The sequence below is a fragment of the Antennarius striatus genome, unplaced genomic scaffold (genome assembly GCF_040054535.1).
Source record: "Antennarius striatus isolate MH-2024 unplaced genomic scaffold, ASM4005453v1 scaffold_33, whole genome shotgun sequence".
NCBI classification, from domain to species: domain Eukaryota; kingdom Metazoa; phylum Chordata; class Actinopteri; order Lophiiformes; family Antennariidae; genus Antennarius; species Antennarius striatus.
In genome coordinates this window covers 22501-35000 of record NW_027172345.1, presented here as the reverse complement: position 1 = coordinate 35000, position 12500 = coordinate 22501, and the positions used below count along the sequence as shown (strand labels likewise).

The 12500-nt window shown below is 46.6% G+C and overlaps 6 non-coding genes and 1 pseudogene across 6 annotated transcripts; all 7 read right to left on the bottom strand.

Annotated features, from left to right (window-relative positions):
- Positions 1-126: 126 nt before the first annotated feature.
- On the bottom strand, positions 127-317 carry LOC137591913 (U2 spliceosomal RNA). Its single transcript, XR_011034884.1, has one exon. It is a non-coding gene; the product is annotated as a U2 spliceosomal RNA (small nuclear RNA).
- A 956-nt stretch (positions 318-1273) lies between these two features.
- LOC137591912 (U2 spliceosomal RNA) lies at positions 1274-1464 on the bottom strand. The gene has a single exon (XR_011034883.1). It is a non-coding gene; the product is annotated as a U2 spliceosomal RNA (small nuclear RNA).
- A 1004-nt stretch (positions 1465-2468) lies between these two features.
- LOC137591911 (U2 spliceosomal RNA) lies at positions 2469-2659 on the bottom strand. Its single transcript, XR_011034882.1, has one exon. It is a non-coding gene; the product is annotated as a U2 spliceosomal RNA (small nuclear RNA).
- An 880-nt stretch (positions 2660-3539) lies between these two features.
- On the bottom strand, positions 3540-3730 carry LOC137591904 (U2 spliceosomal RNA). Its single transcript, XR_011034880.1, has one exon. It is a non-coding gene; the product is annotated as a U2 spliceosomal RNA (small nuclear RNA).
- A 900-nt stretch (positions 3731-4630) lies between these two features.
- LOC137591893 (U2 spliceosomal RNA) lies at positions 4631-4821 on the bottom strand. Its single transcript, XR_011034868.1, has one exon. It is a non-coding gene; the product is annotated as a U2 spliceosomal RNA (small nuclear RNA).
- Positions 4822-5753: 932 nt separating this feature from the next.
- LOC137591882 (U2 spliceosomal RNA) lies at positions 5754-5944 on the bottom strand. The gene has a single exon (XR_011034857.1). It is a non-coding gene; the product is annotated as a U2 spliceosomal RNA (small nuclear RNA).
- A 992-nt stretch (positions 5945-6936) lies between these two features.
- On the bottom strand, positions 6937-7108 carry LOC137591910 (U2 spliceosomal RNA; annotated as a pseudogene).
- Between the last annotated feature and the right edge of the window lie 5392 nt (positions 7109-12500).

Genomic DNA, 12500 nt, shown 5'->3' with positions numbered 1-12500 from the left:
ACAGTGCCATCCAACCTACCAAGTACACTCACTTTTTACTCAAGCGTAAACATTTTTCAAAGCGTTGACAGATCATCGCATGATCACATGCTTGTGATCGCACCGCATTATTTTTGAACAACATTGGGGAGATGCACCGTTCCTGGAGCTACTGCAATACCAGGTCGATGCGTGGAGAGGATGGAGCAAGCTCCTGTTCCATCTCCCTGTTCCAAAAATCAATTTAATATATAGTCCCCGGGTAGGGGACATATCAGATATTAAACTGATAAGAACAGATACTACACTTGATCTTAGCCAAAAGGCCGAGAAGCGATACTGTGATATTGTAAGATACAGGTGACCCAGGTGCCACCCTGACCTTTACTTTGATGGTCCACAGAATCCAGTAACGACCCGGAATGCGTGTGGGTTAAGGAATTATGTGGCTCCGGGTTGGCGGCCAGCGACTGTTTAACATTTGACCTATCACCTGAGTCAGTCAGTCAGTCAGACAGACAGACAGACAGACAGACAGACAGACAGACAGACAGACAGACAGACAGACAGACAGACAGACAGACAGACAGACAGACAGACAGACAGACAGACAGACAGACAGACAGACAGACAGACAGACAGACAGACAGACAGACAGACAGACAGACAGACAGACAGACAGACAGACAGACAGACAGACAGACAGACAGACAGACAGACAGACAGACAGACAGACAGACAGACAGACAGACAGACAGACAGACAGACAGACAGACAGACAGACAGACAGACAGACAGACAGACAGACAGACAGACAGACAGACAGACAGACAGACAGACAGACAGACAGACAGACAGACAGACAGACAGACAGACAGACAGACAGACAGACAGACAGACAGACAGACAGACAGACAGACAGACAGACAGACAGACAGACAGACAGACAGGACAGGACAGGACAGGAAGCATATCCCAAAGGCAATGGCCGCAGGTTGGCAAAATGGGGACGTTACAAACACAGCCTTCCTGTCTGCCTGAGAGCAGCTGTTATACAACACCACTATATTGTTGGTCACGATATAATGCTCTTGCCAGATTACATTCAAATGACTTATTATTCATCACAATTAAGGTTCAAAAAATGCAAGAATCTAATATTTCTTATACAGTGCCATCCAACCTACCAAGTACACTCACTTTTTACTCAAGCGTAAACATTTTTCAAAGCGTTGACAGATCATCGCATGATCACATGCTTGTGATCGCACCGCATTATTTTTGAACAACATTGGGGAGATGCACCGTTCCTGGAGCTACTGCAATACCAGGTCGATGCGTGGAGAGGATGGAGCAAGCTCCTGTTCCATCTCCCTGTTCCAAAAATCAATTTAATATATAGTCCCCGGGTAGGGGACATATCAGATATTAAACTGATAAGAACAGATACTACACTTGATCTTAGCCAAAAGGCCGAGAAGCGATACTGTGATATTGTAAGATACAGGTGACCCAGGTGCCACCCTGACCTTTACTTTGATGGTCCACAGAATCCAGTAACGACCCGGAATGCGTGTGGGTTAAGGAATTATGTGGCTCCGGGTTGGCGGCCAGCGACTGTTTAACATTTGACCTATCACCTGAGTCAGTCAGTCAGTCAGACAGACAGACAGACAGACAGACAGACAGACAGACAGACAGACAGACAGACAGACAGACAGACAGACAGACAGACAGACAGACAGACAGACAGACAGACAGACAGACAGACAGACAGACAGACAGACAGACAGACAGACAGACAGACAGACAGACAGACAGACAGACAGACAGACAGACAGACAGACAGACAGACAGACAGACAGACAGACAGACAGACAGACAGACAGACAGACAGACAGACAGACAGACAGACAGACAGACAGACAGACAGACAGACAGACAGACAGACAGACAGACAGACAGACAGACAGACAGACAGACAGACAGACAGACAGACAGACAGACAGACAGACAGACAGACAGACAGACAGACAGACAGACAGACAGACAGACAGACAGACAGACAGACAGACAGACAGACAGACAGACAGGACAGGACAGGACAGGAAGCATATCCCAAAGGCAATGGCCGCAGGTTGGCAAAATGGGGACGTTACAAACACAGCCTTCCTGTCTGCCTGAGAGCAGCTGTTATACAACACCACTATATTGTTGGTCACGATATAATGCTCTTGCCAGATTACATTCAAATGACTTATTATTCATCACAATTAAGGTTCAAAAAATGCAAGAATCTAATATTTCTTATACAGTGCCATCCAACCTACCAAGTACACTCACTTTTTACTCAAGCGTAAACATTTTTCAAAGCCAACCTACCAAGTACACTCACTTTTTACTCAAGCGTAAACATTTTTCAAAGCGTTGACAGATCATCGCATGATCACATGCTTGTGATCGCACCGCATTATTTTTGAACAACATTGGGGAGATGCACCGTTCCTGGAGCTACTGCAATACCAGGTCGATGCGTGGAGAGGATGGAGCAAGCTCCTGTTCCATCTCCCTGTTCCAAAAATCAATTTAATATATAGTCCCCGGGTAGGGGACATATCAGATATTAAACTGATAAGAACAGATACTACACTTGATCTTAGCCAAAAGGCCGAGAAGCGATACTGTGATATTGTAAGATACAGGTGACCCAGGTGCCACCCTGACCTTTACTTTGATGGTCCACAGAATCCAGTAACGACCCGGAATGCGTGTGGGTTAAGGAATTATGTGGCTCCGGGTTGGCGGCCAGCGACTGTTTAACATTTGACCTATCACCTGAGTCAGACAGACAGACAGACAGACAGACAGACAGACAGACAGACAGACAGACAGACAGACAGACAGACAGACAGACAGACAGACAGACAGACAGACAGACAGACAGACAGACAGACAGACAGACAGACAGACAGACAGACAGACAGACAGACAGACAGACAGACAGACAGACAGACAGACAGACAGACAGACAGACAGACAGACAGACAGACAGACAGACAGACAGACAGACAGACAGACAGACAGACAGACAGACAGACAGACAGACAGACAGACAGACAGACAGACAGACAGACAGACAGACAGACAGACAGACAGACAGACAGACAGACAGACAGACAGACAGACAGACAGACAGACAGACAGACAGACAGACAGGACAGGACAGGACAGGAAGCATATCCCAAAGGCAATGGCCGCAGGTTGGCAAAATGGGGACGTTACAAACACAGCCTTCCTGTCTGCCTGAGAGCAGCTGTTATACAACACCACTATATTGTTGGTCACGATATAATGCTCTTGCCAGATTACATTCAAATGACTTATTATTCATCACAATTAAGGTTCAAAAAATGCAAGAATCTAATATTTCTTATACAGTGCCATCCAACCTACCAAGTACACTCACTTTTTACTCAAGCGTAAACATTTTTCAAAGCGTTGACAGATCATCGCATGATCACATGCTTGTGATCGCACCGCATTATTTTTGAACAACATTGGGGAGATGCACCGTTCCTGGAGCTACTGCAATACCAGGTCGATGCGTGGAGAGGATGGAGCAAGCTCCTGTTCCATCTCCCTGTTCCAAAAATCAATTTAATATATAGTCCCCGGGTAGGGGACATATCAGATATTAAACTGATAAGAACAGATACTACACTTGATCTTAGCCAAAAGGCCGAGAAGCGATACTGTGATATTGTAAGATACAGGTGACCCAGGTGCCACCCTGACCTTTACTTTGATGGTCCACAGAATCCAGTAACGACCCGGAATGCGTGTGGGTTAAGGAATTATGTGGCTCCGGGTTGGCGGCCAGCGACTGTTTAACATTTGACCTATCACCTGAGTCAGTCAGTCAGTCAGACAGACAGACAGACAGACAGACAGACAGACAGACAGACAGACAGACAGACAGACAGACAGACAGACAGACAGACAGACAGACAGACAGACAGACAGACAGACAGACAGACAGACAGACAGACAGACAGACAGACAGACAGACAGACAGACAGACAGACAGACAGACAGACAGACAGACAGACAGACAGACAGACAGACAGACAGACAGACAGACAGACAGACAGACAGACAGACAGACAGACAGACAGACAGACAGACAGACAGACAGACAGACAGACAGACAGACAGACAGACAGACAGACAGACAGACAGACAGACAGACAGACAGACAGACAGACAGACAGACAGACAGACAGACAGACAGACAGACAGACAGACAGGACAGGACAGGACAGGAAGCATATCCCAAAGGCAATGGCCGCAGGTTGGCAAAATGGGGACGTTACAAACACAGCCTTCCTGTCTGCCTGAGAGCAGCTGTTATACAACACCACTATATTGTTGGTCACGATATAATGCTCTTGCCAGATTACATTCAAATGACTTATTATTCATCACAATTAAGGTTCAAAAAATGCAAGAATCTAATATTTCTTATACAGTGCCATCCAACCTACCAAGTACACTCACTTTTTACTCAAGCGTAAACATTTTTCAAAGCGTTGACAGATCATCGCATGATCACATGCTTGTGATCGCACCGCATTATTTTTGAACAACATTGGGGAGATGCACCGTTCCTGGAGCTACTGCAATACCAGGTCGATGCGTGGAGAGGATGGAGCAAGCTCCTGTTCCATCTCCCTGTTCCAAAAATCAATTTAATATATAGTCCCCGGGTAGGGGACATATCAGATATTAAACTGATAAGAACAGATACTACACTTGATCTTAGCCAAAAGGCCGAGAAGCGATACTGTGATATTGTAAGATACAGGTGACCCAGGTGCCACCCTGACCTTTACTTTGATGGTCCACAGAATCCAGTAACGACCCGGAATGCGTGTGGGTTAAGGAATTATGTGGCTCCGGGTTGGCGGCCAGCGACTGTTTAACATTTGACCTATCACCTGAGTCAGTCAGTCAGTCAGACAGACAGACAGACAGACAGACAGACAGACAGACAGACAGACAGACAGACAGACAGACAGACAGACAGACAGACAGACAGACAGACAGACAGACAGACAGACAGACAGACAGACAGACAGACAGACAGACAGACAGACAGACAGACAGACAGACAGACAGACAGACAGACAGACAGACAGACAGACAGACAGACAGACAGACAGACAGACAGACAGACAGACAGACAGACAGACAGACAGACAGACAGACAGACAGACAGACAGACAGACAGACAGACAGACAGACAGACAGACAGACAGACAGACAGACAGACAGACAGACAGACAGACAGACAGACAGACAGACAGACAGACAGACAGACAGACAGACAGACAGACAGACAGACAGACAGACAGACAGACAGACAGACAGACAGACAGACAGACAGACAGACAGGACAGGACAGGACAGGAAGCATATCCCAAAGGCAATGGCCGCAGGTTGGCAAAATGGGGACGTTACAAACACAGCCTTCCTGTCTGCCTGAGAGCAGCTGTTATACAACACCACTATATTGTTGGTCACGATATAATGCTCTTGCCAGATTACATTCAAATGACTTATTATTCATCACAACTAATATTTCTTATACAGTGCCATCCAACCTACCAAGTACACTCACTTTTTACTCAAGCGTAAACATTTTTCAAAGCGTTGACAGATCATCGCATGATCACATGCTTGTGATCGCACCGCATTATTTTTGAACAACATTGGGGAGATGCACCGTTCCTGGAGCTACTGCAATACCAGGTCGATGCGTGGAGAGGATGGAGCAAGCTCCTGTTCCATCTCCCTGTTCCAAAAATCAATTTAATATATAGTCCCCGGGTAGGGGACATATCAGATATTAAACTGATAAGAACAGATACTACACTTGATCTTAGCCAAAAGGCCGAGAAGCGATACTGTGATATTGTAAGATACAGGTGACCCAGGTGCCACCCTGACCTTTACTTTGATGGTCCACAGAATCCAGTAACGACCCGGAATGCGTGTGGGTTAAGGAATTATGTGGCTCCGGGTTGGCGGCCAGCGACTGTTTAACATTTGACCTATCACCTGAGTCAGTCAGTCAGTCAGACAGACAGACAGACAGACAGACAGACAGACAGACAGACAGACAGACAGACAGACAGACAGACAGACAGACAGACAGACAGACAGACAGACAGACAGACAGACAGACAGACAGACAGACAGACAGACAGACAGACAGACAGACAGACAGACAGACAGACAGACAGACAGACAGACAGACAGACAGACAGACAGACAGACAGACAGACAGACAGACAGACAGACAGACAGACAGACAGACAGACAGACAGACAGACAGACAGACAGACAGACAGACAGACAGACAGACAGACAGACAGACAGACAGACAGACAGACAGACAGACAGACAGACAGACAGACAGACAGACAGACAGACAGACAGACAGACAGACAGACAGACAGACAGACAGACAGACAGACAGACAGACAGACAGACAGACAGACAGACAGACAGACAGACAGACAGACAGACAGACAGACAGACAGACAGACAGGACAGGACAGGACAGGAAGCATATCCCAAAGGCAATGGCCGCAGGTTGGCAAAATGGGGACGTTACAAACACAGCCTTCCTGTCTGCCTGAGAGCAGCTGTTATACAACACCACTATATTGTTGGTCACGATATAATGCTCTTGCCAGATTACATTCAAATGACTTATTATTCATCACAATTAAGGTTCAAAAAATGCAAGAATCTAATATTTCTTATACAGTGCCATCCAACCTACCAAGTACACTCACTTTTTACTCAAGCGTAAACATTTTTCAAAGCGTTGACAGATCATCGCATGATCACATGCTTGTGATCGCACCGCATTATTTTTGAACAACATTGGGGAGATGCACCGTTCCTGGAGCTACTGCAATACCAGGTCGATGCGTGGAGAGGATGGAGCAAGCTCCTGTTCCATCTCCCTGTTCCAAAAATCAATTTAATATATAGTCCCCGGGTAGGGGACATATCAGATATTAAACTGATAAGAACAGATTTTGTTTTGAAAACGTTTATTGACACGTGATTCATTTGTTTCATTTCAGTCACATTTCATTTTTCCATCCACAACTTCTTTTTCATATAAATATTTCTCTGTACAATAAATATTATCGATCATAAAATCATACAGATAAAAACAGTCATGGGTAAAAAGGATTTCAGTTCATTTTAAAAATGTGCCAAAAATTAAAAGGTGTGTCAAATGTCCATAAAAGTTATAAAAGGAACATTAAAAAAGTCCAACCAAAGTCCCGTTTGTACAGGACCGCAGTGAGTCCCTACCAAGGGTAACTCATCCCGCTCTTCCAAACAGTAGGTCTCTCGGGGTGACTGTCGAGGCGCTCGGCCGAGATCCCCGCCCTGGTGCTCCTTCCCGCCTGCCTCTCCCGGAGAGCCAGGCCGCTGCTGCTGTGTCCTTTTTAGCGTTGTGGGTCCGGCTCCTCCCTCCGAATGGGCACAGAGGCGATTCTTCTTGGTGGCTGTGTCCTTGGGCGGCCGCTGGCCCCCTCGGCTGCCCTGAGTGTTGCGGCAGCCATTTGGATCACAGCCACGGGGGGGATCTGCATGTGCTTTCCTACCAGCAAATTTCTGGAGGTCCATAAGGCGTCTTTCAGGGCGTTGATGGCCAGCCACTGTTTCGTCCAGTCCTTTTTGGGGACGGGCCTTTGGCTGGCCCCGTAGAGCACCAGCTGTGGTGTGAGGACCTCCTTCGCTGGTAGGTACGGGAATTGCGAGGAGCCGGCCATTTCCCACAGGTCCACAGCAGCGCTGCACTCCCAGAGCAGGTGCCTCACCGACTCCGGCGCGCCGCAACCAGGTCGGGGGCAGGTCGACAGCGTCGACATTCCCCGGGAGTGCATGACGGACCTGACTGGGAGGATCTCGTGTGCCACCATCCATGACAGGTCCCGGAGTCTGTTTGGAAGAGCGGGGTGGTTGACATTGCGCCAAACCGTGGAGGGCTCGCCGAGTGCAAGCCCGCGCACTGGACTCACTGGTTCCCGCTCCTGTACAACACATAAAAGGGAACGATGGTTAGTTAAAACCTCTACGTCCTCCTGCTCCAGGCTAAAATGCTTTAAAAAATTCTGTATAAAAGCATAGGCTGGTGGCAGGTTAAAAGACACTGGAAATTTAAGACTAATCTTTAAAATTTTGAGCCGTCTGAGGTAGGACCCCATCCAGAAACGTGTCATGGCTGCCGTTTTGGGGTTTCTGGATGGGGTCGTCACTATTTTAATGTGTGTGGCTGTGTATAAAGACATTAAAAAGACAGACAGGTCTGGAACGCCTTTGCCTCCTTTCTCCTTTGGTCGTTTCAGGACTTCTCTTCTTAGGCGTTCCCACTTTGAACCCCACAGAAAGTTAAAAATGGCTCGTTCCAGGGCTAAAATGATTCTCTTTGGGGGGATAAAAACAGAACTGATCAATAAAAGCAAAGGTAAAATCACTGCTTTAATGATTAAAACCTTTCCCTCTATTGTCAGTTCCCTCAGTCCCCAGTACCCTAGCCTCTGTCTAACTTTCCCTAAAATGTCTGGCCAATTCGTTTTCCCTCCCCCCTCCTTGTCAAACCTAACCCCCAGAATTTTTTGGTCGGTCTGGGTCACAGTCAGGGACAGTCCTGTCGTTTCAGTCGCTGTCCATGGTCCATAAAATTGGGCTTGGGTCTTGTCTCGGTTTAGTTTGGACCCAGAGGCCCGTCCAAACCAGTCTGTCAAGTCCAGGGTCCGGTTGACTGACGAGAGGTCCGTGCATAAAATGTTTATGTCGTCCATGTACAGAACGCATTTGTTCGTCAGTCCCCCGGACCCTGGCACAAAGACCCCGTGGATTCGTTGGTCCCTTCTCAAGATCTGTGCCAGCGGCTCGATGCAAATCGCGTACAGGAGAGGAGATAACGGGCAACCCTGACGGACACCGCAGTTGATTCCTACTGCTTTTGTCAGATGCCCGTTAACCAGGATTTTGCTGCTGATCCCTCTATACAGCAATCCCACCCAAGCTATGAACCTCTCTGGAAGCCCCATTTTTTGCAGTACCTGGAACAGGTACTGGTGCGAGACTCGATCAAAGGCCTTTTCAAAGTCTAGATTTAGGACTATTAGCCGAGTGTTTTCGTCTCTCGCCAGACAAATGGTGTCTCTAATCAGTACGAGGCTGTCGGTGATCTTCCTCCCCGGGATGGCACAGGCTTGATCCGGGTGAATCAAGTCCTCTAAAACCATAGTCAGTCGATTCGCTAAAATTTTGCTAAAAAGTTTACAGTCGAAATTTAAAAGCGTGATAGGTCTCCAGTTTTTCAGGTCAGTCTTGTCTTTACTCTTGTAGAGTAGAGTCACTATCCCTATCTTAAAACTGTCTGGCAGTCGGTCTACCTTCTCAAATTCCATAAAAACAGTTAGTAAGTCAGGTGCTAAAATGTCCCAAAAGGTCAAATAAAACTCAAAGGGAAGTCCGTCCTGTCCTGGGGACTTCCCTCTGTTAAAACTTTTAAAACACTTGTTGAGTTCCTTGACACTAAAATTTTGGGATAAAAACACATTTTCATTCACCTGACATTCGATGGAATTTAAAACTTCGTTTAGGGTGTCATTAAAAACAGGTTTCTCTTTATACAGTTCAGAGTAAAAACATTCTATATCATCTTTTATTTCCTCTGTTCTTTGTGAAGTGCGTCCGTCGTCATTTTTTAGTTTTAAAATAGTCCCCCCTTTATTTAAAATCTTTCTAAAAAAATAACGTGTGCACTTTTCACCTTCTTCTGTTTCCTTTTCCCTGCTTCTTAAAATAACCCCTTTACTTTTTGTTTCTGCCAGTAGCGACATTTCTCCTTTAATACTTTTGATTTCATTATTAAAATCAATTCCCTGTTGTGTTAAAATGAAGTAGCGCTGTAGTCTCTTTTGCAGTCCCATCATGCGTCTGTTTTCCCTAACTTTCTTTCTCTTACCTGCCTGCCTAAAGAAAGTCTGGGTCCTTTCCTTCACCATTTCCCACCAGTGCGCACGTGTGGTGTAGAAGTCTTGGAGGGTCTGCCACTCTTTGTACTGCTCCCGGAACTGACTAACTAACTCCCTATCTTCTAAAAGGGAGCAGTTGAGTTTCCACAGACCTCTCCCTACCGTCACACCTGAAGGGAGTGACAGTGTGCAGGACAGCATGAGGTGATCCGAGAAAAAGACAGGGGTTAATCTAGCATCGGTCGGCACCCAATTCCGTATAAAGATATAATCTATGCGAGAGGCTTTGGTGCCGTCACCACTGAACCAGGTGAAGCCCTCCTCTCTGGGATGCATGGCTTTAAAGCAGTCAGTGAGTCTAAAATCCCTGCATAAGCCCTGTAATAAAACCGATGTTTTGTCCAATTTAAAATCTTCCCCTATCCTCTTCCTGTCTTCTTTGTTTAAAACACAGTTAAAATCACCTCCTACAACTAATGGTGCCCTACCTAGCATGTGGGACTGCAGGTCTTCTAAAAAGTCATACCTGTCATTTTTTTCGTTAAAACCATATACATTTAAAAGGTTAAAATCGTGCCCCATAAAAGTCAGGTGTGCTAAAAGTGCCCTACCCTCTTTCACCACGGTGCTGCCCTTCACCAGAACCTGAGGGTTTTTAATTAAAATGGCCACTCCATCATTCTTATTATGGTTGGATCCACTCCAGATTGACGTTTGTGGCCAGGTCTCCTCCCACTGTGTGTATTTTTGTAAAAAAGGTAGGCCACATTCTTGAAGTAAAAACACATCTGACTTAAAAGTGTTAAGAAATGATAAAACACTCTGGGCTCTAACTCGCGACTTCACACTTCTCACATTGATAGTTGAAAAGGTGAGAGTCATGAGTATGTTTTAAAAACAGGTACGACAGTTTAAAAGACTATAAATAATTAAAAGGCTACATTTAACACAGGTTTCCTTCTCGTGATGTGAAAGAATCTCATTTCACTATCTCCACACAGTCTGGAGGTGATTCCCGAGATTCTGACCTCCGGAAGCCAATATTCGCTCGTCTCTCCAACGGAGTTGATTGTAGCGCTATATTTAAAAAGGAGCACTGGTTGGGTGAACCGGGAGGGGAGGCTTTGTACCGCTCCTCAGGAGGGCTCTGAGAGTCGGACTCAGCTCTCCCCCTCTTCTCTGAGGCTTCTTCAGCCTCCGAGCTGGACAGTTCGGACGCAGTCCTCTTATTGCTGGGCTGGGTGTCGGGGAGGGGGTTGTCGCTGGACTCGTCTTCCCCCACTGTAATGAGACTCCCTGTGGAGTCCTCATCAGGGGAATCAAGTCCAGCTGCGCCCAAGTCCTGGCTCCGCCCACCTGCTTCTTCAGGTCCCTCTGCGGGGCGGAGCTCAGGCTCCTCCCCTTTTCCCGCCTCACCGGGCTGTTCTCCTCCAACCATGGTTGTTGGCGGGAGGTTTGGAACTCCCAGCCCCGCCTCTTCAATTAGCGCATTTGCTGCACCTGGGCAGCCATTTCCTACTTGATTGGCTTCAGTCTCCTGTGTTTTCTTAGCTTTAAGTTTGTTGGCGAATGAAAGGGGGCAATCTCTGAAGAGATGGTCGTTTGCTCCACAGAGATTGCACTTCCTGCCATTGGTGCATTCTTCAAAAGAATGACCAATTTCTCTGCACTTCCCACAAATTATCTGGTCACACGCCTCGGCCAGGTGTCCATGCTTGCCACACTTGTGGCACAGCTTGGGCTGGCCCTGGTAATGAATGTAGCCCCGGTTGTTTCCCAGGACTATCATGGAGGGCAGGGATTTCAGGCCCTGGAAGCCCAGAGGGTCCTGCCATTGTTGAATGGGGACCCTCCAGGCACAATTCCAAATGCCGTCTTCATCCCTGACCTTGGTAGCCTGTCCTCTCACCGTGCAATATCTTCCCAGCCACAAACAAATGTCCTCTGCATTGACGGTTTCATTAAACATCCTGACAATGACAGTTTTAGCAGCATTGTCAGTCAGTTTCTCCATGTCAAAAACAGAAAACTGGGTCTTAGCGTTCTCAAAGCGTGTCCAAAATTCATTCAACAGTGGGGCCGTGCGAAAACTTACATCAAATCCTTTGTTAAAAGGCAGTCCGAGAATACAATTGAGGTCATCGGGTTTAAAGCCAAGAGTCTTTTGGATGAGCTTTCGGGAGAAGTCCAACCTTGACATTCCCAGGAGCTTACCATCCTTTTCCTTAAATTTAAAGCGGACGCTGTGGTGCCTCCGCATGCCGGCCGGTGCAGCCGACATGGCTGAGGCACCACTAAAAATTAAATAAATAAATAAATAAAGACCAATAAATTACTTTTAAAACCCTAAAACACAATAAATTAGAGTAAAAGAGAAACTTACCTTCAGGCAAGTAGACCTAAAGTGCAAATACAAAGTGTGCAAAAAACAGCAGTTCAAAA